Source organism: Sciurus vulgaris (assembly GCF_902686455.1).
Source record: "Sciurus vulgaris genome assembly, chromosome: 13".
In the NCBI taxonomy this organism is placed as follows: Eukaryota; Metazoa; Chordata; class Mammalia; order Rodentia; family Sciuridae; genus Sciurus; species Sciurus vulgaris.
This window is the reverse complement of record NC_136474.1, coordinates 17,317,590-17,335,162: the sequence shown is the minus strand read 5'-3', so window position 1 is coordinate 17,335,162 and position 17,573 is coordinate 17,317,590.

Here is a 17,573-nt window from a genome sequence, read left to right as displayed (position 1 = left end):
GTGGAACTGACAGAACGCAAACCCAGCCCACCACTACTTACCCGAGAGCAACTAAAACAAAAAAATAGCAGCATCAAATGCAGGTGATGGTGCAGAGAAGCTGGCTCTCTCCTGTGTTACTAGGGGGTGTGTAAAACAGGCCGGATGGTCCAGGACTCAGGATGGGACCTACATCCAATTCACAATTTTGTGACTTTACAACGGTGTGAAAGTGAGAAGTATAGCCAGGGCGGAGGCCAAGCCTGTAATGCCAGCGGCTCGGGAGGCTGAGGCAGGAGGATCATGAGTTCAAAGCCAGCCTCAGCAACTTAGCAAGACCCTAAGCAACTCAGCGAGACCCTGTCTCTAAATAAAATACAAAAAGGGCTGGGGTGGTGGCTCTGTGGTTGAGCGCCCCTGGGTTCAATCCCCAGTACCAAAAAAAAAAAAAAGTGTTTCATAGAAACCAAACTTCAAAATTTGAATTCTGCTCTTCCTGTGGGTTAATGACCCGTGACACATAGGCTGTCCCCACCTGAGGCAGCAGCAGCAAGCCCTGGCTCTCCGCCCCCAACTCTCCATGGTCAAGCCCAGGGGTTTGGTCCCTGAGGTGTAATGAATACGTTTCAACCGACGTGGTCGGGTGGTGAGGACTGCAGGGAGGCGGCCCTGCTGTCACTCGAGGAGCATCTGCAGCGCCTTCTGGAAAACTGTTCAGTGACGTCTTGTAAAGCCGAACGTGCCACATGGCGAGCAGTTGCACCCCAGGGCATTTATCCCAGAGAAATCCAACATGCGTCCGCACAGAAACGTGCACGTCGGTTTTATTGTCAAAATTGAAAAGGGCAGACAACCCAAGTTCATTCAGTGAGGGGTCTTAGAAGCCGTGCCCGTGGATAGCAGGGGCTACGCTGCCCGGTAAGCATCCCCGCGGAGGGCCGGGCTGAGGCTCGGCGGGAGGGCGCTTGCTCAGCGTGCCCGAGGGCCTGGGTCCAGTCCCCAGAACCAGGCAAAAGGAATGGCTACAACAGGATGGGCCTCAAGGAATCAAGCCAAGTGAGACGTTGGCTGTGTGATTCCAGTTATGTAAATTCTCTGAAATGGCAAAATCATACAGATGGTGAGCAGGTCAGTGGTTGCTGGGCTCAGGGACACAGGGGACACAGGTGTGATTACAGGAAGCAATGAGTCTTCTGTGGTGCCGGAGCTGCTCTGTGTCCTGGCTCTGGTGGCGGCTGTGCAATCGACAGGTGATACAAGCACCTAACCACACGCATACTAATGAGCACACAGGGACCATGAAACCTGGGTATCTGCGGACGGTACTAATGTCAACTTCTCTTTATCTTTTTTTCCCTTTGTAGGGCTGGGGATCAAACCCAGGGCCTCATACATGCTAGAAAAGTGCTCTACCACCCCCTCAATTCTTTCCTTCCTTCCTTCCTTCCTTCCTTCCTTCCTTCCTTCCTTCCTTCCTTCCTTCCTTCCTTCCTTCCTTCCTTCCTTCCTCCCTCCCTCCCTTCCTCCCTCCCTCCCTCTCTCTCTCTTTCTTTCTTTCTTTCCCAAGAACTGAACCCAGGGGTGCTCAACTACTGAGCCACATCCTCAGCCCTTTTTGTATTTTATTTAAAGACAAGGTCTTGCTGAGTTGCTCAGGGCCTCACTAAATTGCTGAGGCCGTCTTTGAGCTGACAATCCTCCTGCCTCAGCCTCCCCAGCCACTGGGATTATAGGCATGCACCACGGTGCCTGGCTCCCCCCAATTTCTTGATTTTGATAATATGCTATAGATTGCTAAGATCTTGTCACTGGAAAAAACTAAGTGGAGGTACACAAGATTTCTATACCTTTGCAGTCTTCTGTCAAGCTATAATTATTGTTAAATAAAAAGTAAAAACAAAAGTTACTGAAGAGAAAAATAAGTAACTAAGGGAAATGAATTTCTCACTGTGTGAGTTTTCTGTTACTGTAACAAATACCTGAGACAATCATCTTAGAAAGAGGAAAGGTTTATTTTAGATCACTGCTCTGGAAATTTCAGTCTGGGACTGAGTAGCCCTCGCCTTGTGCCTGTGGCAAGGTGGCACGTCAAGGTGGCATGTCTGAGGAGGCCCATTCACCTCTGGCCTAACTTCCTCTAACTAGGCCCAACCACTCCAGGGTCCACCGCTTCCCAATAGAGCCACCCATGTGGGGGCCAAGCCTTTAACGCATGAATTTTTGGAAGACACTCACCCTAACTAGGCCACTCACACTAGGAGTGTAGGTATGAGGAACGAAACTTCCATCCAACGATCGTACCAAATTAATTTTATCAACACAAATTATGTTGGTTGTAAAGCGACCACAATGAAAAAGACCAATATTACTACTGACAAATAGAGTCCCTCGAGATAAAGGCAAGCAGGGAGCTCCCGTGTTCTTTCTTTCAACTTCCTGGGAAAAGCCTGCCTGACTGTACCTTTAAGTAACACAGTAATGGCAAGAGAATCAGGGGAAAGGGAAGCGGGGCGAGCAGCCACCCAGCAGCCACGCCTAGCTCGGCCTTTGCAGGCCTTTGCTTGGGCTCTGAAGCCACTCTCCGTGGGATCGCCTCCTCCTGCCTCAGAGCATTGGGTCTCCTCCAGGTGTTCCGAATGCGACTTACTCTTCCCTGTTTGCCCTTTGTCCTTCTTACGGCCACCTCTGTGCTCTTTGCTTTCTGCACCTGTCCACGTGGTACCCATGGCAGATCCAGCTCAGACCCCACCACCCCACCCGAGTCCCCGGGTTCCCTTCCCTCCTGGGTCCTCCTGCTCTGGTCCTAGCCCCGTCCCATGCTGAAGTCAGATGGACAGGTGCAGATTTCCTATCCCTCCAGTGTGTGCCCAAGAGCCTCATGGCACAAACCAAATCCTTAGACCCGTCATGGCCACCAAGTAATGGGTTGCTGTGATTTTCAGAGTGGGTTCTTAGGAAATTTTTGGAGCTGATAGAAAAGAAGTTTCCACCCATCCATTTCCCTATATCATTCTGAAACATTTGGAAAACATTTCGAATGGGAGTTACGGCACAGCGAGAGTCTCTGGAGGATGGGAACACCTTTGGAGCTCTGAGAGGGACGCATGGAAGTCTGGAAGGGAAGATTTGTGTGTGATGCAATTCCAGATGGCAGGAGTGGCAGGGGACTTCAGCCATTGTGTTCTACAATTTCCAGATCTCACAGATCAGGAAAGTAAGAAGGTGCAGATGGTGCAGGGCTGGAGTTAGGGCCCAGTCTTCAAAATTCCTACCTTTTTTTCTTTTTTCCTTCCCGCAGTTGCCTGATGGAATGATTTTATTTACTTGTGGGATACATACTATGTAGAAATAATCAATGTCAATTATAATTTCCCACCTGCGGTTGAAGCACATTAAATTAATGGTAAAAATAACCTTGACTGTTCAAATTAGCAGGTCTGTGGATATAAACATTTCCATGCTGGATGAGCAGAGATGTAGATGGCCATTTGTGGTGTGGAAATACACAGAGACCACCCAAAGAGAACAAGCAGGAGCTATTTATGCAGAGCTTGCTATAGCAAGAGACTGGGCCACCATCGCTTGCATTTGGCAGAGACTCAGGCAGGCGGGGAAGCGGGAAAGATTACAGTAGAGAGAGGAAAGGCTTCGCGTCTGCAGCAGGCTAACCAGAAGCTAGCATCCTGCGGGACTGGTCGGGTGCCTGTTGGGCTTCCCTGGTTGCTCCCAAGCTGGAAGCGGGGAAAATGAGTAAAGTTGTCAGAGTTAATTAAGTCTTGGCCCTTTGGGGTCGAGTGTTGCAGAGGCTGCCGTCAGGCCTCCTGATCAGCTGCGAGGGGTCGTGCTCTGACTTCCTGCAAGTCTGATGGGAGATGGGCGCCGGCTTCCGGCTGGCAACTGTGGCTCTGTGTTGGTTTCCATTTTAATGCACGGTCTGTCCGCCGTCTGCTTGATGTTCAGTGGTGGCTCTGGAGGAATCTAGGCACTTGCTTTTGGACTAGACTTCTCCCTCCTTGACCTGCCTCTTTTAAGTCATAAGGCCCAGATTGAGGAACAGGGACGCACTCAGGAATCAGTGTGTGAATGTTGGTACCTCTGTCTTCTCAGAGGGCAGGTCCTCTGCTGTGTAACGTGGCCCCATTGAGCCTTCCCTAAAACTCCGCTTCCCCCTTCTTCATTCCCTGCTGGAGGGCAGGGCCCGGCTGTCTGCCCTTCCAGGCCTTCATGGCGCCCGTCTGCCCCACCTGCCCTATCCCCCTCCTCCTGCCCTGCCCAGGCCTGAGCGCTTGCTTCCCCAGTCCCCCCAACCCTGCCCTCTCCCCTGTGGCTTCCCCCTTGGGAGGCTCTCCGTTGTCTTCTCCTGATCCTTCCATCGTCCCTATCCAGAACCTGCTTCCGTGGGACTGCTTCCTCTGCGCTCCCAGGTGCCTCTCTTCTCAACCCCGAGGGTTCAATCCTCGCTTGGAGGTGCTAGTGGCTGTTCAGAGCCTCACGTGGGGATGTGCATCAAAATGCAGAGTCCTGGGCTTTCGTGGTTTAGAAGTGAGGTGTCATGTATAAGACAACGCAAGAAGGTTTAGAGGTGAATGATTGGGTTATTGGACCTTAACCCAATCCGTGCACTAATTCACTTGAGTCAGTTAACTGGAAGGTAACTTAAGGCAGGTAGGTTGGGCTAAAGAGGTGGGTCACTGGGGGCGTGCCTTTGGGGTACATATTTTGTGGCTGATGAGTGGAGCTCTCTCTCTGCTTCCTGATTGCTACGTCCTGAGCTGCTTTCCTCCTTCACGTCCCTCCGCCATGGTGTTCTGCCTCAGCGCAGGCCCAGAGCCATGGAATTGGTTGTCTGTGGACTGAGGCCTCTGGAACTGTGAGCCCCATAAAAATTTGTCCTCCTCTACATTGTTCTGGTTGGGTCTTATGGTCACAGCAGCATAAAGCTGACTAATATGTGGGCCCTTCCTCAGAGGTTCTGATTGTTAGGTGTAGCCTGGACTTGTAAGGAATAAGGAGAAAGAGTGCTTTTGTTCAAAAACAAGCAACATGCCCAAGGCCGTGGAGCTGGGAGGGTACACCAGTGTGTGTGTGTGTGTGTGTGTGTGTGTGTGTGTGTGTGTGTGTGTGTGCGGGCTCGCTCCCACATATGTATAGTAGAGAAAATTATGAAAGACTTTGAAACAGAACAAAAAGATTACAGGGTCCCTCAGAGGAAAACGAGGCCTTCTCTGCCTATGCTCTTCTGGATTATGTGAATCTATGGCGCCTCTGTTCTCTTCATTGTCTCTGAGCTTTCTACCCCTTTGTAAATTGCCAGTAACCGATAGCAATGCAGATGAATTGTGCGTTTGGGTGGAAGTTCCATTGGCTTGCCCCCCCACTGTGGAAAGAACTGCTTTTGCATCTGTGGCCTATAAATGCGTTCATTCTTTGAATTTTCCTTTAAGCCAGTTCTGACATCTTACTTATTCTGCCATTAATTAGTAAGTGCAATAAAATATTTGGCACAAGTCCATTTTATATTGCTAAGAGATGCAGTTTCAACTTTAAAAAATTCTCTCTCTTTGTCTTTCACACACACACACACACACACACACACACACACATGCATACACAGGCAGGCTCAGCCAGCTTACCCTGAGTAAATGGCTCAGTTTGGTGAGAAAGTTATATCAGGGCCTGTCAAATCTTGCGTCTGGAACTTTCTTAATAATTAGCCTCTAAAACCGTCTGCCATGTTAAATGGAATCACCACTTTATAGTTATTCAGCCCCCAGAATGCCTTTGAGCCCGAGTGTGGGGACAGCATGGCCCTCCCTCCTCCGGTGTCTCTGGGAGCCTTCCCCTGAAGTCCCAAAGTGTCCGGGAAGGTGGAACTATGGAACATTTCCCTCTCCTCATCGCCTGATCAGGAGCAAATGCTGATCTGCTGCGTTGACTTTAGGTACAAAATGTCTTGACCTTCTGTCTGTAGGGAGCCAGGGAACCAGCCCAAGGACGGTGCCCGCCCTCCTCCTGGGCAGCAGGAGCCCCGAGCCATCCTGAGCAGAGCTGCCCTGCCACCCGCACTTCAAAGAGCATGGTGACCCTGGCTCAGGGCTGCTTCACTCTGCTCTGGCCCCAGAGGCCAAGGGCCCAGGGCTTCTCCTGCCCTTTTCCTTGCCACCTCCCACTAAGCAGGGCCTCTTCCTTGGGTCCCATCTTGGACCCGCATTGCACAGCCGTTGCAAGGATCCTAAGCCAGTTTAGCAAAACTCCTACCACAGGGGTACCCGATGGCCCTTAAAATCTCATGGAACTCCTGGTCTGCCATCCTGGGTGCCCCATCACGCTGGCCTGCCTTCAACGAGAATCCTGGTAGACAGGTGCAGCAGCAGTCCCCCTGCCCTCCATGTCCCCTCTCTGAGGTTTCCACCCACTGATGCCCTTGCCGCCCTCGTTCTTCACCAGCTGTAAATGCCAGCTGTCTTCATGGCCTTCAGAGTTGGGCCCCATTCCGCCCCTCTGTTCCTAAGGTCTTGACACCTATTGCAATTGTCCTGAATAAAGTTTTCCTTATTGCTTTGACAAGTGTCAGAATAATTTTTTTAGCACCACCAGGGGCTGAGCTCAAAGAGATGACCCACCCAGGCCACAATGACCCATGAGCAAAACTGACCCAAGTGGACTGGGGCCGCTTCTGCTCTCTGAGGCCCACCCAATCCGAGTAGCCATCTCTGTTCTCAGGACATCCTGTCAAGCACTGGGAAGCGGATGTCTCAGGCTGTGCCCTGGAAGAGAATGGCCCGTTCCCCTGCGTCCTCGAAAACGTCCCAAAGTGCAGACTCCGTTTCCATTGCTGGGATGTCCTGGCGTTAAAGGTCAAGTGAAGGACATTTGGACTTGGCCAAGTACTGAGCGGCAAGGACCAGTCACATGTGTTGCTGGGGCCTGATGGGTTTGTACCCTCCTTACAGGCCTGAGGGGGGAGTCCGATTCTTCAGAAGGGGAAATTTCTGGAAGCTTAGGGCTTCCTTTTCTTCCATACTGCTCATCTCGTAGAACCCCCACAGAAGTTAACCTCCCAAGTATGCAAGGACAAACGGGGATGGGAAATGGACCCGAATGGCTGAAACAGCAAACCCTTTTCCTAAAGAACGATTTCCTGCCTTAGAAAGAATTTACAACTGCCATTGGCTTGCCTCCCCTTTCCTCTTCTTTTTTTTTCCAGCTTCCTTCTCATGCAATAAAGGAGACCTGTTTCTCTGGGAGCCCCTTCTTTTGGATGGAAGTCTGTCTCTGGGAAGGGGATCGTGCTTCAAGGAGCACATAAAAGTAAGTAGTAAAAAATAAAGCACAGCATGCAACCCAGTGCCACCCGCAGCCACCTCTGACTGGCAGGACCCTTTCTGGTTGGGTCCATCTGCACCGTGATAAGAGCAGCTTGTGGTGATGTCAGCCCAATTAGCCAGGCGAGTGTCTGGCCTCCTGGAGAGGCTTTTGTGAAGCCACTGGCTACCTTGGGGTCAAAATGCAGTAATTTCGAGTTTTTTTTTTTTTTTTTTCTTTAAAACTAACTGAGATAAACAGCCTTTGAATTCTTCAAGCAAGCAAGCCAATCACATTGAGAGACTTCGCTTTGTGCCCCAGAACTGCAAATGGGTATTTTGACAGGTGATTTCAATACCATGTAGATATTTATTTATTCTGGGTTTGGGACATAAACACAAACAGTTTGGCCTGCAGTTCTACACGTTGTCCAAAGGCAGGATTGCAGGGCAGAGGATCTGCTGCAAATTCTGCTGGTGGAGAACAAGGTCAGCAGATATTTTGAGCTTAAGCAGAAACTCTACCACAGTTTGAAAGTCAAGGGAACAGAATTCCCCATGCAAACCAGTTTCCTTTTCCCTGGTTGTTTGCTTATTTTCTTTGTAAAAATCAACAGCAGAAGAGTCTTGGAAGGCCATGGGAAGCTAATAAAGTTTGGAAACGTCATTTCCAGCTCAGGAGGCACAGAGGCGGGATCAAGCAGAGCAAGACGTGAGCATGATTTTCCCTGTCCTGACTAAGGCTGAACCCACAGAGTGTAAAGAAACTGGTGATAGAAAGCAGGGAATGTTTTATAAACGAAATGAGCAGAACTTGTCCCCTTCCAGGTCCCTCCACCCTGTGGCAAACTGGCTAACCTTAGCAACCCCCAAACCCAAGTGCTGTCCACAGATCAGCAGCAGCCTCAGGGTGCTGAGTCCTAGGCCCCATTGCAGACCTCCTGAGTCACGATTTGCATTTGACCACGATGCACAGCGAATTCCTACACTTATTCAAGTTTGAGAAGCTCTGGTTTCAAGTCCTCAGTGACAGGGTTTGTTCCAGAGAGCAGTGTTCATTCCGAGCAAAGACATGGAAAAGGCGTTTGTAGGGTCAAAAGATAAGAACGTGCCTCTGTGCCGAGTGATGACATCTGGGTCCCTTCAGAAGCAAAAGGGTCTGTAGATGGCTTTCCCCGACATCAAACTTCAGTGAGTTGCCGGTGGGAATTTGGATACGCCCGCCTCTCCTTATCCCCCACCTACAATTGCTGATGGCCCACCTGAAGGAGACAGGCTTGCTGGTCTACCTAGCAAGCAGTTGGACATTCCAGACCAACTACTGTGCTACCGTGTGAGCAGGTGGCTTGGAAGTCACCACTCTTCCCCAGATAGGCTTTTTTTTTTCTTTTTTTAATAGACATCTTTTAGGATCCACTACACATATGAAAATCAGGTAATGAAGAGCTCAGGTCTTTTCTCAGAACCACCACAAACCTTAACGATTTAGAGGGTGGGGTGGAGGACGACTTTGGGAGTCCAGACTCTTTGTGGCTCCCACAGTTCACTGCTGCTCTATCATCAGGGCGTTCAGTGGAGCACTGCAGAGCTGGCCTGTGGGATGCCTGGCGTTTTTCTAGCACACTGGGAGAATGCCGAGAGACTCTGCCTGAGGATAGTATCCACAGCACGGGTGCATTAAGCCATTTAAAGGTGTTTATTGGTCCTAAGTCATTATATCGTCCAGCTTGCCTCTACACAGTAAGAACAGGGCCTGATCCAGCACTCAGCAGTCCCCCGGGGAAAGGAAAGGAGTTAGATTACACGACAGTATTTCCATTATTTTAATGGACATTTGAGAACGTGAAAGCCAGAAGGGCTTTCAAAGCATTCTGGAAACAAGTTGCTCTATAATGGTCCCTGTGTCAGCTTTATGTCACTGTGACCAAAATACCTGACCAGGAAAACTTAGAGGAGCCGAGGTCTATTTGGGCACGTGGTTTTCGAGGCTCAGTCCATGGTCGACTGGTTCCATTGCTCTGGACCCAAGGTGAGGCAGAGCATCATGGGGGAAGAGCATGGCAGAGGGAAGTAGCTCAGCTCAGGCTGGCCAGGAGGCAGAGAGAAGAGGAGAAGGGGCATCGGGGAAGATGCACCCTTCCGGGGCACACTCTCCATGGCCCCCTCCTCCAGCCAGCCCCACCTGCCTACAGTCACCACCCAGTTAGTCCATTCAGAAGAGGGTGGACTAATTAGGTCCCAGCTCACACAATCCAATCGTTTCCCCTCTGGACATCCCTGCATGAACCCAGGAGCTTCTGTGGGACACCTCGTATCCAAACCCCTATCTAGAAATTTGTACTTGATGACCATATTCTGTTCCTTAAGTCAGAATCTCTTCTCCAAATCTGTCTGTAGGAACTTGAGTCTTAATACTGCACAAAATACAAGTTATTTACTCAAGACTCTGAGCCCAGTGGTGAAGTTGGTTGCTGGGCATATGTGAGCCACAATACTAAGCAGAATAAAGAAGATTTTTCTTTCTACCAGTGTTTTTTTGAGTCTGTCATGTCTAGATACTGGTCTAGAGTGAATGAATGTGATAACAGTTAAGTGTCAGCCACATAGCGGGCAACGTTCTCTGCAGGTGTCATCTCATTTCATCCCAATGCAACACCATGTCTCTAAGAGGACAGACCCAGCCTACTGTGTCCTGGATACGAATGATTAATGGCTGGTCTGATGAGTTTTACAAAAGGTTGCTATGAAGTTTGAAGGCATCCTGAAGAAGCTTGTGCAATTTGCAGCTAGAACTCTGGAGGGCAGGTTTTCATGAGAAAGCTAGATGAGAGAAACTGGAGCCAAATTAGGGTGAGCTTTGGTGTGCCACATGATAACACTGAATTTTATCTGGAGAGCAGTGGAAAGCCATTAAAGAGGGGGTGATGCGATCCAAGGAAGAGCCACAGCAGGGTTGAGGAATGTGTGGTTTGGGGGTGGTGAGGGTTCGGCTCAGTGGTGTCCCCAAAGCTCACGGGTAAGACACTGCAAAGATGTTCCAAGGCGGTGTGATTAGGTTGTGAGAGGTGTAACTGAGTCAGTGGCTTAATCCACTGATCCAGATTAACCTGTAGGCAGGTAGGGTGTGACTGAAAGAGGTCGGTCGCTGTGGGTGTGCCCAGTGAGGTTATATTTTGTCCCTGGTGAGATGAGCTTCCTCTGCCTCCTGTTTCCCACGTCCTCAGCTGCTTTCCTGCTCCACGCCCTTCCGCCATGATGTTCTGCCTCACCTTGTGCCCAGATGGAGTTGGCCGTCTATGAACTGAGACCTCTAAAACCATGAGCCAAGTAAACTTTTTCTCCTCAAAAAATTGTTCTTGTCAGGTCTTTTGGTCACAGCGATGAAAAAGGCTTTCTAAAGCAGAGGTGGTCAGGGAAGGCCAGAGTTGGAGGCTGTTGCAATAAGAGGCAACGGGGGCTGGGGTGGGCCAAGCGTTGGCCGTGGCACTGCCAGATGTGGTTGATTGACAGCTGCTTAGGGGTGGCATCAGTGGGACCGGGTTTAAAGTTTGACTCCAAGATGTGTGAGTAATAGTATTTGACACTGACCCACGGAACCGGGTATTACAAACAATGCTGTGGACAGTCCCTCCTGCACGCCAGGGACCTTGCAGCTGGTCTGTGCACCTCGCAGCCTTAATTCTCAGGACAGCCCATGAGGGTAGCCTGCCAGGGTTCCATGTTACGGGTGAGGAAGGCAAGACCTGAGGATGAGACGGGTGAGGCCGAGAAGGCCGCGCTGAAGCTCCTTGACCGGCCCCACTAACCCTGGTCCTCCTGTTTCTGTGTCTCAGCTTGTCTGCTGAGAGACTCCTCTGGGACACTTGTGAAACTTACGTGTCACCAGGCTCCACCTGGACTCTGCCGCAGGGAGATGGGACCCTAGCATCTGTATTTCCACAGGCCTTGTCACCTGGCCACTTAGGGAAGCACTGGCCTGGGCTGCCTGGTGCGAGGCCGCAAGCGGTTTCAGGCCGGCACTGTGGCCCTCAGCAGATCCTGGAAAGCCGTTTCTTTCGCCCTCTCAGCGGTCTGATCCTTCCCCGGCTCTGCTCAGGGTTCATTCACAGAACCTGCTACAGCCTGACGTCGTTGTGTTGTGTCTTACCCACCGTCCTTTGGACTCCATAGAACACAGGCCGCAAGCAGATCTGACCCACCCCGGGAAGTGCCGGGACTAATACCTGCCTTCTTCATGTCCCTTCCTCTTTCCACGGAGGACCAGGGGGACACCCAGGCCAGGCTCCCTGCTTCAGCCAGACAGGCTGACAAGCCCCGCCTGCCCCCCTTCCTCCCTCTGTCCCTCGGCTCCAGGTAGCCACACAGGCCTCCAGTTACTCCAAGTGATCTTCAGTTCCCCAGGACACCCTTCCTGGAGATGCCAGCACTGTCCATCAAGGTGGTGAGACTAGAGGCCACAGTCCAGCGACGCCCTCTGCCTGCGTCTTCTCTGGGCTTCCCCTGGCTCCTCCAGGGAGCTTCCTTCACTCACCGGCCTGGGGAAAAGCTCGGGAGGTGGGGTGTGCACACTGAGGGTGGGGAACAGGGCATGAGAAGCTGCCCTGGGCAGGAGGGCAGGAGGCTGCTCAGCCTCCTCTGTGGCGGGCAGGGAGTGAGGAGACCGTAGGGAGGTCCTCCCACATGGGAATCTGGCAGCTCCCTGGGTGGCCTGGCTCGCCCAGCCTTGTGCAGTTGAAAGAAGCTGCAGGGTGGGGGACCTGCTCCCAGGGCCTCAGCCACGGGTTACGCCACACATGGCTAAAGTACACAGACGATTAGCAATCAAGGAAGGACCTCCCTGCGAGGGGGAAGGACACAGGGGTTACTTCTCTGTAAACATCTTGAGCAAAAGCACCCGTTTCTTTCAAGGGCTGTCTTTACTTCCTCTGAGAAGTTGCAAACGCACCCACGGAGCGCTCAGTTCTCAGCTCACACATGGGGGGACACACATAGACATACTCACTCCCAAACAGAAGAAAACCCAAACACCACCAGGATGCACAGCAGGGAGTGCCCCGAAATTGACTCTGCGGGACATGCAGGACCCAGCGCGCCTGTGACGGGGAACAGGTGGCCCCAGAGCAACACAGCCCTCAGGGCTGGCCGGAGTCTGTTCCATGGTATTGTCCTGGGACCTTTGTCCTACAGGCTACTCTTAAGAGAAGAAAGTAGGGCATTCATATGTTGCAGGCGTGGGAACAAATTTAAGTCACGGGGTGATCTGAGGAAAGGAGGGACTGAGGTGCACGTGGTTTTAGGAGCCCCCAACCCTACCCAAGTCTGTGAAGCCAGAGCCCCTGGGGTGTTTTCACTGGAGCAGTTGCAAGTTGTCACTCTCTGACTGGGAAGCCTGATGGGAATTCTCTATGGGAGTGATGATTTCTAGGCATATGAATGACAAGGAACTTGGAAGTGACAGAAAGCCCAGCGTAAGCAGCAGAGGGAACTTCTGGGCTTCTGTGACTGGGAAGTTCCTAGGGGGACAGGGCTGAGGGTGAAAGTCCTATGCACTGAGCCTCAAGCCCAGATCATACAGCTGGGGACGGAGCTTCCGGCCTCATCCCATTGTGCAGATGGAGAAGCTGAGGAGAACGACCCCGTGCTAGGAGACAGCAGACCCAAGCACTGCTCTGAGTCAGCACGCTTCTGATGACCTTGGGGTTTGCTCTCTCTGCTTCTGGGATCTGCCACCCTCTGAATTGGTCCAGACAACGCCCTGGGCACCAGTCTTGCCCTGCATGGGAAGGGTGGCGGCAGGAAGCTCCCACTGCATACCTCCTTGCCCAGGGACCCAGAACAGGGCAGCCTGCCCATAGGCTTACAGAGCAGGTAGCAGGGCCAGGCAGGAATGTAATGTGTGCTGGGCACTGTGACAATTGGGGGGTCCAAGCCAGCCACTTGAGAGATAAGGCCCAGAGCTGGTGGATCCTCCCAGTCTCCACCAAAGTCAGAAATCTGGAATATAGGAAAATGCTACACAGACCCAACGAAACACAGGGTAGAGACACATGTGCCAACCCTTGCTCTCCAGAAGCCAGGGGAACCGGCATGAGCTGCCACCTAGTCCTAAGGCAGAGCAGGGCCTGAGGACTCTGGTCAGCCTGGCACTGTCTACTCCTGGTGGAGGAGGGGCTGTGACTGACAGCCTCATGGAGCGCATCTACTGTGCGGATGCAGAGTCCCCAGAGGAGAAGCTTGAGAAAGTTCTAGAACTTCTAGGGCTGCCCCGGTGAACCTGCGATCCCAGAGACCTCAATATCAGAGAGGAAACACTTCAACTTTAAGGTTCCAACCTTAAAGTTGCTTATTTTTGGAAGCATTTCAGAGCAGAGATTAGCACGCTGGCCTGATGTGAACAGTAGTGACCCTTCTCGAGTCTCCTCTGATGAACGCACCCTGCTCAGAAATTAGGGCACCCTCTGGTCGATCCTTCTCCTTTCCCCCAGTGCCCTGACTCTGTTTTGATGAGTCTTGCTTCTATTTGTTTCATTTATTGTGCTAAATGCTTAAATGGGACTTTTCCACCCAGAAATTTAGGTCTGTGAGTTCTGGGAAATTCTCCTTTTTAAATCCTTTGATAATTTTCTTCATGTAGAGTGGAGAAAGTTTAGCTCTCAAATTTGGTGAATGAATCTTCTAATTTTCTCAGATTTTCAAATCCCTTCTTTTTTGTCCACCTTTTAAAAGGTTTCTTCAATTTTTCTCTTCCCTGGTTTTAAAGGAAGTTTTAAAAATTCATGTTATCATTTGATGTGTCCCTCTTTACATGGCACTGTGATCTTCCTTTGTGGATGCAATTTCTCACTTAAAATGAGTTGTAGATTTTTTTAAAATATACCTTATTCTCTACACTATTTCTCATTCCCTCCCCTCCCCCTCTTTCTGTCTCTTTCTCTCTCTGAATAACCCTGAGATCATGAGATGGGCATGAATCCATTCACAAAGGCAGAGTCCCCATGACCTGGTCACCTCTTAAAGGTCCCTCCTTCCAATACCGACACAGTGGCAATTAAATTTCACCATGAGTTTTGGAGGAGACATTCAAACCATAGTGGTCATTTGCCCCCCGGGGGAATTCTCTCTTCCCTGGCTGTGGGTTGGGTGGGGAGGGGACCGTGGGTCTGACTTTCCGAGATCCTGCCTACGGAGGGCAGTGCTCTGGCGGGCTGTCTTCTCTCCGCCTGTCGTTCCCACCTGGCCGATGCCAAGCTTCCTTCTGCTCTCTGGCTGATGAAACACTTCCTTCTGCTTACCAGGCTTCTCTGGCTGATGGCTGCGGGGTCCCATTGCCTGTGGACCAGGGATCTGTTACTTCCCTTATAGGTCTGCAATGAACCCCATGGTTTGCAGTCACCAACACCTTCTCAGAAGAAAGACTTTGTTTCTACTTGTTCCGGGCTCTGTGCTGTGACCCGCCTGCCACCTGCCCGGCCATCTGTGCTCAGGTAGTCCCTCTGGATCGGATCTGTGCTTTCCCATTCAACGGACCCATCTGTGCTGTGACACCTTTCCTGGTTTCTTTGCCTTCGTGGGTTGATGCCTTATTACATCTTTACTGTCACTTTAATCGGGAACTTTTATGGGGGACATTTGCCATGATAACTGACAAATGTGTTGATTTGTCAGGTTTAGGTCAATCTCCATAAAGCCTCCTGTGTGCCTCTCCTCCACCCTCACCCACAGCAGGACCATCGCCCCTCGCTGCCCACTGCTCTTCCAGGGACAGCCCTTCGTTTGGGATTTGAGAAGCAGGGGAAGCAGAGGTGTCAGGGCCACAGCCCAGGGCAGAAGGACTCAGGGGACGAAGCAGCGCCTGCTGGCTTCTGGGACGTTTAGGTGCCACCCTGGGTCTACGTGACTGAATATGCCAGCCTTTGATCAGTCAGTTAGGCCTTTGCGAAATCTCCCACGTTTATTGTGCCACAGGAAGGAAAGGTCTACGAGGAACAATCCAGACACCCATCTGAACGAGCCGCCCTTGCTCTCTCCAAGCCTTTGCTCCCAAGCCTGTCCTCTGGCTGTCGCGGAGGAAAAGGAGGGTTGGAGGCGGGTGTGAGGGTTCGAAAGCCCCACCCTTCCCCACAGAAAAGGAGGACATGCGTGGAGCCATGCTGACCAGGCTGAGTGGCCCTCCCAGCCTGAGCCCAGGGTTGCGCTGGTTGTTTGGAGAGCTGGACTGTCCTTCCTGGACCGCGGAGGTTTCTATTCGCAGGGAAGACAAGGATCAGGGACTCAGTGCAAAAGCCATCGCCCCCCTGGCTACCGGAGCAGAGTTTGAATCTTGTCACTGGGTGCCTGCAGACCCCATGTGCACTGTTGGGTGGACTCTGCCAAGTGGCTCCCAGAGGCCAGCAGGACAGGGCCAGGCTGAGGACTGGCTCACTCTGGATACAGAGTATGTTATTCAGTGGGCAAAAGCAGGGCGGGAGCATGAGAGAAAACCTTTAGACTTTGTGTAGGGGGTTATTTAAATCTCCCCTCTTCCTCGTACTCTGAACACAGCCAAAAGCTTTTGGAATTTGGCCCATGCTGATCGTATCATGGGTGACAATGGAATCCAGGCCACCCGAAATCAATGAATTCCTAACAAGGCACAACTGGCTGTTGGAACTTGTCTTCAAAATCGTGACGTTGCCAGCTGGGTAAAGGTTCTTTGAATACACTCTTCTCAATGTGCAAGCATCTCCTTCCCAGAGAGAAGCTCTTTAGCTTTTCTCTTCTCACTGGAGGCCGAAAACACTGTACTCCCCAAATCTTGAGGGTCTGGATGTGGGGACAAGGGACAATGTCTGAGCCAGTTCCGGTCTGGCCCCAGGTTCTGTGGTCAAGGGATGAGGGCAGAGGCACAGGGCTGCAGGGGCAGCCCCGGGCTGGGAGTGCCTCTCTGTTTGGAAGCGGAGTCTCTGCAGGGTGGTTATGTTGCAGGTCACCCTGGATCTAGGGTGGGGTCTAAATCCAAGGACTGGGCGGCATCCACGTGAGAGAAAGAAGACACAGAGAGGCTCAAGGGAGAGAGCCCGGCAAAGGTGGGAACAGGAACTACTGTGGTGCTGCCACCGCCATGCAGGGGAACCAGCTGGAGGGTACCAGGAGGGGATTCTCCCCCAGAACCTTCCGGGAGAGGGCGGCCCTACCGATTCTCTGATTTTGGACTTCTGGTCTCCAGAAGTTTGAGAGAACACAACTCTGATGTTTTAGGCCACTGAATTTGTGGTAATTTTCTCTGGTAACTTGAGAAAACTCATTTAGCAAGAAAGAGGTGGGAAGGGAAGAGGCAGAAGGTGGGGAGATGGGTGGTGAGGGCAGGGACAACCATGGAGGTAGAGGACGGAGGGGACCGCTCCTTGCTTCTTGTCTCAGTCAACAGGCTGCCGTAACAAACAGCCAGAGACATGGTGGCGTAAACAGCAAAAATGTCCTTCTCACACTTCTGAATACTGAAGGTGCCCGCATGGTGGCTTCTGGTGAGGGCTCTCTTCCTGACTTATCGACTGCCGCCTTCTGGCTGTGCCCTCAAGGTGGGAACAGGGCGAGGGCTCGGGTCCCTCTTCTTATGAAGTCACCCATCCCATCACAAGCCACCCATCTGAGCTGCTTGTCTCCTGGAAGCTCCAGCTCCATCGCCATCGCTCGGGGGTGGCACTAATCCTCCACCTAGATATCCCAGCATAAGTCTGGCCAAGTAGTCGCCAGAACTGGCCAGAGCCCACTGAAGCAGGTGGACCCACAGTCGACTATGATTTAGCCTGGAGGAGAGAGAGATTATAGGGGATCCAAGAGAGACACCTTGCCTCGGGTTTTACTAGGCTCATCATAAAGGAGAACCCAGCAGTCCCGCTCAGGACGAAAGCAGCTAGGGCAGCCGCTCATCAGACCTGCGAAATGGGTAGTGGGGCTACTTGACCCCACCACCTCCATCTTCTGGGATGTTCCTGCCAAGAGGGATTCCCTGACTGGTCACCTTGTGGCTTGGGGATGAATTTGTCACTGGACAGGGGTCTGAAGGGTCTCAAAATGGAGGAGGGGACCTCAGTTCAACTCGACTTACACCACAGAAAGAAATTTCGGGGCCCATCAAAAGAGGCACAAAGACTCATTTAGGAGTGGAAGGGGATTTCTTCAGGAAAGCAGCCACAAAGCAGGATCCACACTCAAAGAGAGAAGGAGCAGAGTGGGTCATGGCATCTGGTTCTTTCAGGATCTCTAGGTTGACATCTTCCAGTTAACAGCATTTGGAATACACCCATATCA